Raw genomic sequence first — 9588 nt, forward strand, 5'->3', positions numbered from 1 at the left:
GGGATGGGGTGAGGGGGGTGAGGAATTTGAGGAGGAAACAGCAGTGGCCCGAGAATTTGGAAAATGCATCCAACTGCTCGGAGCACTGGGAAGATGCCGGCGGGGGGATTAGGAGGAGGGGAGGGTGGACACGCAGTCCTGGGTGGGCCATGACGGACGGGGCAGCCGGGGGCTCCATCAGGAGAAGGGAGCCCTGTCCGTGCGGGAGAGCCGGGGGAAGCAGCTGTTCCCATCCGTCAGCCTGCCCCCTCCTTCCAGCATCTCCTCAAAGACCTTCGACCCCAGGCTGGTGGGGCACGGGATCGCAGCCCTAGCCTGTACCCACAGCTGGCACCGGGGCCCGAGTCAGACGATGGGGGTCCAGGGCTTGGGGGCCTCAGAAGCCAGGGCTGGACCCCGCTGACCGCCTCTGCCACCGGCTTCATCTTCCCTCTTGCCCTCACCTCAGGGGCCTGAGTCCCTCCAGTTTGGGCCCTCAGTGGGGCGCCCCTCGGGGAAGGGGGGCCGAGGCCGCTGTCTGGTGGGTCTGGCCCCTGGGAACCCTCCGGAACAGCAGCTGTCCCTGCTGCTTGGAGCCGGCTGACAGGTTTGCCCAGCCCCCTGGGCTAAGCCCTCCATGATTGATTATGGTGGATATTCACACCAGGGGGAGTGAGCCCGGCTAAGCCCAGCAGCTGCTCGGAGGGGCCGAGGGGAGCTCGGGGGCGCCTCCTCCATCCCCCACACCCGCCTCTCTCCCACCCTGCCTGCCTGCGCTGGCTTCACCCGGCTTGGCTGGACCAGCTCCTTTCTCTCTCTGGGGTCTCAAGGGAGGTGCCCCTCCTCCCCCCGAGGCGGACCAGGCATGGCGGCCGGGGCTGTGGTGACCTTACATAAACCAGGTCACCCCTGGCCCCGTGGAGGCATCGCTGGGCATGATGAGATTACAGCTGCCCCCCACCAGGTCCAAGTCAATCTGCAGCCCCAGAGAAGCAGAAAATCATGCTGCCCACGCAGGGGAGGGCTCAGCTCCAAGGGGACAGAGGTGCCCCCAGGACACGGAGACACCGCAGGGATGGCCGTCCTCGGGGGGGAGAAGGAATGGGGCGTGGACAGGGGTGCTGGGACCACTGGGCCTCCTGGAACATAGTCCCTAAGGGGGTGGATCATGAGTTGGATTTTGACCTGGAAAACAACAGAAAAGTGAAAGGGGGCCTCGGGGGCCCTGCCAGTCACGTCTCCCTGACCCCTGGCTCTGGCGTTTGCTCAGCCAACTTTGCAGCGACCCGGCATGATAATCCCCTGGGTCACTGACTTCTGGGCCCCCTCCTGTGGCCTCACCTGCTTCATCTCTCTGCCCACCCCCAGGCCCCTGGCCCCTCCCTCCACGCTGTGGCCTCACCACCTCCTGAGGCCTCCAGAGGAACCTGGGAAATGGCACTGCCCCGGCATTTCGGCGCCCACCCGCCAGTGAGGGGAGCAGGAGGGGTTCCTGCTCGGTCCCCCGTGACCCCTGAGTGCTGGGCACGGGCGCTGGCCACTGCTCTCAATCAGGGGTGGGAAACTCTGTGTGAGAAGATCCCGAAGGCCGGCCTGGGCCCCGAGGGCACTGGGCCTGGAGAAGCTTTCATGCTGCCCACCTGGCAGGCAGAGGGGGCCCAGGGGGTGGGCCACCCCCACCCAAGTCCTAGTCCTTGGTCCACTCTCTTTGGGGGGGTCAAAGTGGGGTCCACCTCACGGGGCTTCTTTATGCCCCAAGCTAGGCTTCCCGCAGGGGCAAGGGGCCGTGGTGGGGCGATGCGGGGCCTGAGGACACCACCGTCTAGGCTCCTGCTGTCCCGCCTGCCCTGCCCTGGCCCAGAAGCCCTCCCAGGGCAGGGGTAATTGTGGGAAATGCAAGCCACATGCCTCGGGCTCATTTACACTTAATTCAATACAATGAGCTTCCCGGGGCCTTTGATGTCCCAGGACCCCCCGGCCTTTAGTGCTTTGTGGGCGGCGAGACAGGAAGCCATGGGCTTGGGGGCAGAGCCGGGCGCCTCTTCCCCTCTGCAGTGGGTTGTCAGGGATCCAGGGGCCAGTCCCCTCCTGGGGGAGGGAAGGTATCCCTCCTGCACCGCGGGCACCTCGCCTGACCATGGGCAGGCACGGGCATCCTCCCGGAAGAGCTGGGCAACCCAGGGCGGGAGGCTCTATGGTGCCCTGATGAAAGCAGGCTCCAGGGCTGGGTCCGCACCCAGGTCAGGAGCAGCCCCAGGCCACTCCACCGGCTCCCTGCCACCCCGTTGGCCTCCTGACCAGCCCCTGTGCGGTGGGTGGGTGTCACACAGGGAACAAGGGCCAGCAGCGCGGCTGGGGACGGGCTCTGGGAGCCCCTCTAGGGCAGGGGCCACCGAGCCAGCCGTCCCCCAGTGCGATCCACTGGTCCCCCCTCTGCCTGAGGGCCTGTGGGCACAAGGGTTCCAGACCCTCAATGCAGGCGGGGTGGGGGTGGGGGCTTGCCGGTTGCCTGCCAGGAGCAGGCCCTCCTGAGCTCTTCCGGAGGGCTTCCTGGAGGTGGAGGGCTCAGAGGACAGAGAGGGTTGGGGCAGGCTGCAGGCCGAGGTGGACACAGGCTGGGAGCCCGGTGGGCCTGGAAGCACAGGACTGCCCCGGGGTGTGGGGTGAGCACACAGGAGCAGTAGCAAATGTCCGAGAACTCCAGGCCTGGGGTGATGGGGCCGGCAGGCTGGCCAAGACAAGCCGGCCCTGCTGGGTCTGCAGGGGTGTCAGGGCCGCTAGGGCACAAGAGACCGAGGACAGAGCCCAGAGCCGGGCTCCATGCCCTGACCGCGTGCAGACGGTGTCCCCTAGGACGGCCCCCAGCTCCTGCCCCATCCCCCAGAGGGCCGTGCAGGCTCTGGGGAGGGGGCATAGCTGTTTGTCTCTCCACATTCCAGACTCAGGGCCAAGCATTTGGGTGAGGCTGTTTTTCTTAAAAAGTGTCATTTGAAAATAAACAGTGTTGCTGGTGCTTCTCTGATTGCCCTGGGTCCCTAGGGAGCTGCAGGCAGGCAGCGTCTGGGGGTCCGGGTGGCCGGGGGTCTTCCGGCCGGATCGGCCTCTCACCTCCTGGAACAGGCCTTGCCACTGAGAAGACCCACTGGGGCGGGGTCTTCCCCGACCAGACGTCTCTGGAGGCTGGGCACCCCTGTTGGCACCCAGAGCCGGGGAAATCGCTGGGGAAGAGGTGGGCTTCCTGTTCCCAGGGCAGGGCCAGGCCCAGCTGGTCTCACGGCCCAGGGGCTGCCTGGGGAGGCTGAGGGTGGCTGGGGGTATTCCCGGCCTGATCCCTCCGCCTTTCTCCTACACACCCAGGGCTCTGGGGGGCCGAGGCCCCTCCCCACTTCCACGCCAGCTCTTAGCTTTGCAGTGGAGGGGGTAGGGGACCCTCCCTCGCTGAACCCTGGAACCTGAAGCGTCTGGGCTTTCTGGGGGGCTTCCCGCCATGCCATAGTCCCCGCTAAGCACAGCCCCTCTAAGGCAACTGGCACTTTCTCCTCTTGGAACAAGAGCCAGCCCCAAACTTTCCGGAGGTCAGTTGAGCCTAGGCCCGACCATGACCTCTGGGGGCGACACAGGGGGCTGGGGGAAGCTCTCACCCACCTGCACGCTGACCACTGCCCACAGGGCGGGTGCACCCGTGGGCCCCCAGGAAGCCGTGAGCAAGGCCTGGGCTGTCAGCCTGTGGGTGCGTCTAGGCCCCAGCCGGCCTGAGGGCTTGGAGCTCTGCCGTGGTCCCAGCAGTGTCTAGAAGCGGGGCTGCGTTCGCCTCGCCCACCCCACACACCTGCTTCTCTCCCCCTCGCCAGGCTGGCAGGAGGAAGAGGGAGCTGGCTTTGGAGCACGTGCCCGCCCCAGGCCTGCTCCTGGGCTCGGCATCCCCTTGGGAAGGTGCCTGGGGTAGCACTTTTTAGGGGGTCCTTGTGGCCCCTGGTACTACGTGTAGACGCCCCGTCTGTGCCTGCCCTCCATCCCAGGCTCAGCAGGGGTCCCCAGGGTGCAGGGAGCTGGAAATCTGGGTGCAAGGCTCCCCCTGCCCAAAAGGAACAGGGGGCCCCTGGGAAGGGTCTGTGAGCAGAACAGCAGGTCCCAGAGACACCCCCAGGGCCGGGGCAGCCTCAGAGAGAAAGGGTCTTCCCGGCTGGGCACCCAGTGGGGTGGCCAACCCAGTCCCCCCTGGACACCTGCACCACCATGAAACTGTGAAGCTGGCCTGCACTGGGGATGTGGGCAGCAGGAGACCCCAACCCCATCCAAAGTGACCCTTGGGCTGGACGCGGCATGAAGGACGTGGAAGGGTGAGGTGGCCAAGGGGCTGCCTGCCCGCCCCCAGTGCAACACACTGCCCTTTCCCCCACTTCGTGCGTGCCGACCCTGACCCCCTGTCCACCTGGGGTGGGCCCGGCCCCGCCGGCCCCGCTGGCCCTGTTTGAGCTCCGAGGTCAGTGTCCAGGACTTTGCCTGGGGGGTGCACCCCAGGGCCCATGTGCTCCACACCCCTCCGGCCTGCCCACTCTGCCTGGGCTGGGGAGTGGGTGGTGGGAGGTGAGATTACACAGAGACCCGCCCTCCTCTTCCTGCTCAGCTGCGGAAGCCTTCACCTTCCAGAAGGTTCCTCCTGTTTCTTTGCATCTGTCCCGTAGGCCCATCTTACATGCTAGGGCCGTCTTCTTGCTGGTGGACGTCCTCCCCATGGAGGGTGGGCTGTTCTGCCCTCGGGGACCTCCAGTCACCTGCGACCCACACGTGCACACAAAGCCCGAGGGTGGTAGAGAGCGAGGGATCTGAGCCAGCTGCGCCCACGTCCTGCTGGTCCCCTTAGTGTCTGTGGGAGCTCAGCCACCCCTCCCAGCTCTCTGTGGCAGTCAAGGGACGGCCCGTGTGTCCACTCGAAGCTCCCTCTGAGTGCAGACGCGGCTCCCTGAGGCCTGCTTGTGCTTCTGGTGGAGGGGACCCCTGGCCGGAGCACACCCCTTCCTGGCAGCTGGGGGCCAGAGCGTCCTGAGATTGGGACCTCAAGCCCCTCCTCCAGGAAGCTCCCCCAGACCACCGGCAGCACCTCTGCCTGTAGCCCCTGGGGGCGGACAGGGGCTGGGCCTGTCCCTCCCAGGGCACCCAGAGTCTGGAATGAGCCGATCCAGGAGGGACAGAGGACTCAGGCCAGGCTGAGTGCATGCTCCCAGGGGCCTGGCTGTGGGGCGGCAGTTGCTGGGGGTCAGGCTGCCCACGCTGGTTGTCTGCCGAGCTCACGTGTTAAAATAAAAAACGGGGAGAGTGTGTGTGTGGTGCACGAGGGGTGAAGGCTGAGGACACAGCAAAGCCCACCAACACCGCACTCAGCAGGCCCGCAGGTGGGCAGGCTCCGTCGGCCAGGAGCCGAATCCCGGGGGCCGAGGGTCAGCCGGGGGCGTCCCCTTTCCACGGACATCCCTCCTTCTGGGACTTGGCCCAGCGCCCCCTGCAGCCTCTCCCCTGCCTTACTTCGTTTCTGGGCAGGGTTCCTGGGGAGAGGTAGCTGCTCTCTGAGACCAGCCCTGGGCCCCCCCTCCCTGAGGACCTGGCCTGGGAGACGCAGAGCTGAAGGGCTTCTCCCCAGGGTGCAGGCTGGCTGGCCCCCAGAGCAGTGGGCACATCCTCAGAGCCCCTGCTGCCATTTTGGACGGGACGGGCGGCCTTCTCTTGAGGCCCGAGAAGCACCCTTTTCTGAGGCAGCCAGTGAGCACAAACGGGGCTGCAAGGAGGAGGCCGGGGCTCTTGGAGCCGGCTTGTGTCTTTGGGGAAAAGTCAGAACGGATGTGCAGAGGCCCATGTCCCCAATAAGTGCAGGGTCACAGACCCAGGCTGGGAAGGGGGCACCCCGGGGCGGCTCGGGCAGCGTGTTCACAGACCGAGGGTGTGGGTGGGGGGGGCGGGCGGGGGCGGGGCGCCAGAGCCTGCAAGGGGCCTCATCCGGAGGGAGAGCACGTCTGGAGCACGTTCCTGGGTGACAGCTCCGTGACAGATGGCCGGGGAGCAGGGATGTCTGGGGCCCGTCCTGACCCGTGGGCTCGCTCCAGGCTGGGCGGCCGCGGCCCTCGGGCTGGCCTCTTCCTACTGACCCCGGACTCCCCGGGGAGGGCTGAGTGCGGCGTCCGGCCTGCCCGGCTGGGCCCCACACCCAGCTCAGGACGGATGTCTGCGTGGCTTCTCGGGCCCCAGTGCGATGCCCGTGGAGGCCCGGGGTAGGCAGGGGTGGGGGTCTGTTTGCAGGCCCGAGGCCTTCTTGCCACTCAAAGAGGTTCCAAGGCCGGCGGAGCAGGCAGGGGTGGCCCTGTGAATTCCATTTCCTCCAGACCCCGTCCTGCTGTCCTTCCCACCCAGCCCCCACCGTCCCCTCCTCCCCGTAAGCACTTATCCGTGACAGGCACGTCATGTCAGCCCTTAATCCCGGCGTCCCAGCCTCCCTCCTGTGGTTCACGAACCTCCCACTCCATCCCATCCGCTCCCGCTCCCCCACCTCTGGGTCGCAGCCCCTTTGGGCAGGGGCCGTGCCCACCCAGATCCAGGACCCGTGAAATTTGTCCTTAATTAAGTTGTCGCATGACAGGCTCCCACATGTGGGAGGCTAATAGTCTGCGACCCTCGCAGCCGCCTGCGGGGCGGGGGCGTCTTGGGAACCAGAGGGAGGGCTGGCTCATGGGGGAGGGGGAGGGGCGCCAGGCCGGTCCCACCGGCGGCGGCCGGGCCAGCAGCAGCGCAGGGCTGGTTGTGTAACCGTCCCCCTCCCTCCGTGCTCCCTGCTCCTTGCAGAGGGGAGCCTGAGGCAGCGGCCTGGCCTTGACTGGGGCTGCCCCTCGGCCCCCTCTGGCTCTGTGCCCACTGGGAAAACAGCCGCTTTATCTCGGCCACCTCCCGAACTGCAAACAGCCACGTGTCCCTTGGGGGCCACTCTTGGCACACATGCCCTCTGCCCCACGTCCCAGGTGAGGTCGTTCACCCTCGGATGGGCCAACGGGGAGCAGAGGCTCCAGGCCCACGGCCCCCCACCAGGCCGGCAGTGGGACGAAGGGACAGATGGGGTCGGGGTGTGAGGCCCAGGCACGGGGTCAGTCCCAGAAAGGGCCGTGGGGACGGAGGGACACAGCAGAGAGGCAGGGGGATGTAGGCAGCTAAGTGGAGCCAGGCCTGGGTGGTGAGAGCGACAGGGACCCTCCTGGCCACCCAGTGGTCTGTCCCTCCTTCACCAGCCCCTTCCTTGGTGACAGAGGGCAGGGACCCCCTCTCGTCCCTCCCACCTTCTCAGTGTCCCTCCGTCCCCCTCCCGCCACCCGTCTGTCCCCAGCTCCCCAGGCTGGGGGCTCTGGTGCCTGTCCCAGACCAGCATGCAGTGACCCATAGGCTCTCAGGGCATCCCAAAGTGCCCAGGAAGGGCTCTCCCATCCTCCTGCCCGGCTTCCTTTGCCGTTCTAGGCCAACTCATCCCATCTGGGCCCCAGAAACCTCTTGGAAAGGGACAGTAGACTCAGGGGGGCAAAAACTTTCAAGTAGAGCCCCCAGCAGGCCGGCATGGCGGTGCGGCAGCAGGGGACGTGGAGGGGGCTGCGCCCCGGCAGGCCCCGGGAGCAGGCGCAATACATCGGAAGTCCGGCCTCTTCCCAATGCCAGGCCTCAGCCCCTGGGCCTTTCTGGGGTCCCCACAGCCTGGCAGAGTCAGAGGGCCCCTCTGTTGAGGGGTCCCCATCGCACGCAGAGGTTCTAGGAAACAAGGTTCCCGGGCCATGTGTTGCCCTGCCTCCGCCCCAGACCTCCCACCACCTTCCGAGAGACGGGGGGCTGGCGGGGCTTGGCTGCAGGGAGCAGACCAGCCCCCCCGACCCCAGAGGGGGCCCCTGAGGTGCCACTTCCAGGGATGTCACGAGGCTGTGTGGGCAGGGTGTCACCATGGCGGATCTCGCTGCCCTGCCCTCTGACCAATGGCCCACACTCCCAGGATGGGTGTCTGCCAGCGCTTGGGGCCGGGAAGGGGTGACCCCTTCTGGCCTCTCCGAGGTCTGTGGGGGCCTGGCCCATGTTTGAAGGGACCCACAGGAGCCCGTTCTGACGCGCTGGGCCTGAGACCCATCCCAGAGGCGGCTCTGTGCCCTCCAAATCCACAGGCCTCTCCCAGAGGGAGGAGGAGGTGGAGGCCAGGCCCGTGGAGTGGGTGCAGGGGCAGGCAGTGCCAAGATGCCTTGGGGGGCCTTGGCCCCCAGACCCCAGAACAGTGGGCCAGTGTGTGGCCGTGTGTGGGGCGTGGGGTGGAGGCCCGGGCGGGTCAGGTCCCGCTCCATAAAGCCTGGCGGGAAGCTGTCGACTCCTCGGTGTTGACACAGGGGTGATGTCACCACCAACCAATGGGGCGCACGGCGGGGGCTCTGTGTGTGCTGCTCTGTACCCCATGGGCCCCGCCACGCACGGGGCGGGATCTGAAAGCCACCTGAATAAACCCAAGGGGCCCCCGCTTTTCCCCTGGGCCTTGTCTCCTGCACGTCCCATCCCACCCCGCTGCCCACACGTGAGAGGTGGCACAGGGCGGGGTGGGGTGGGGGGGAGGAGACCTGTGCCCTGGGCCTGAGTCCTCCTCAGATATGCGGCCCCAGGGCCCTGTCCCCCAGCACACCTTGACCCCGTCGACCACTCCTCCATCTTCTGGGGCCCCCCCGGCGGTCATGGGTCCCCGAGGCCACAGCCTACACTATCCCTTGGGAGCACCCGTGCTCCCCCACCTGTGTCCCGAGCCCTGTCCTGCGGCCCTGCCCAGGCCTCCCGGCGTTCCAAGTGCTCCCAGTGGCCCGCGTGCTGCCATGACCCCCCGGCACACAGCTCGCCCAGGCCTGGGACCGGCCCCCAGGCGACTCCATGTCCCCAAGGTCCCCGTCAGCGCTGGTGGCCGTCCTGTTCTGGCATGCCAACCATCCAACCCCCTCCTTCTATTCCTTGTCCCAGGGCACGTTCTTCCCATCTCGGCCGTCCTTCCCTTCCTCCCCCGCCCTCCGGGGGCCTCTTCCTACCCGGCTCAGGGTGACCGCTCCTGCCCTGCTTCCTGACCCCGCTCCTCCGCCCCCTCGGGCTCTCCCAGCCAGCCTTCCATGCGTGCTGATGGGTCTCTGCAGAGCGTGGGAACCCGTGGCCTGCCGACCCCGGTGCCCCTGCCCCCTTCTCAGCTCTGCGCCCGCAGCGGCCTCCCGGTCCCCAGGACGGGCCCCACCAGGCCCGGGCACGTGGCGGCGTTGGGCAGGAGCGGGACGGGCCCTGCGCTTGGCGCCGTGATTGTTTGCTGGTCCGGCCCCAGGCCCGCGCAGCTCCCCACAGCCCAGGCTGCCCGCCTGTGTCCGGCCAGGTGTTCGGTGCTGGAGCGCGGGCTCCCAGAGGACAAGGAGTGCAGTGTCTGCTTCATGCAACACGCTGCTGACAAGGAACAGAACACCCACAGTGACCGCCTCCAGGAAACGGCTCGGGCGGGGGGCCGCCGAGGAGCGGGCCCCTTCCCAGCAAGCCAGCCTGCAGGTGGGCTTCCAGGAAGGGGCCCGCTGGTCCCCCTCACCCCTG

The sequence above is a fragment of the Balaenoptera acutorostrata genome, chromosome 9, assembly GCF_949987535.1.
Source record: "Balaenoptera acutorostrata chromosome 9, mBalAcu1.1, whole genome shotgun sequence".
Classification (NCBI taxonomy): domain Eukaryota; kingdom Metazoa; phylum Chordata; class Mammalia; order Artiodactyla; family Balaenopteridae; genus Balaenoptera; species Balaenoptera acutorostrata.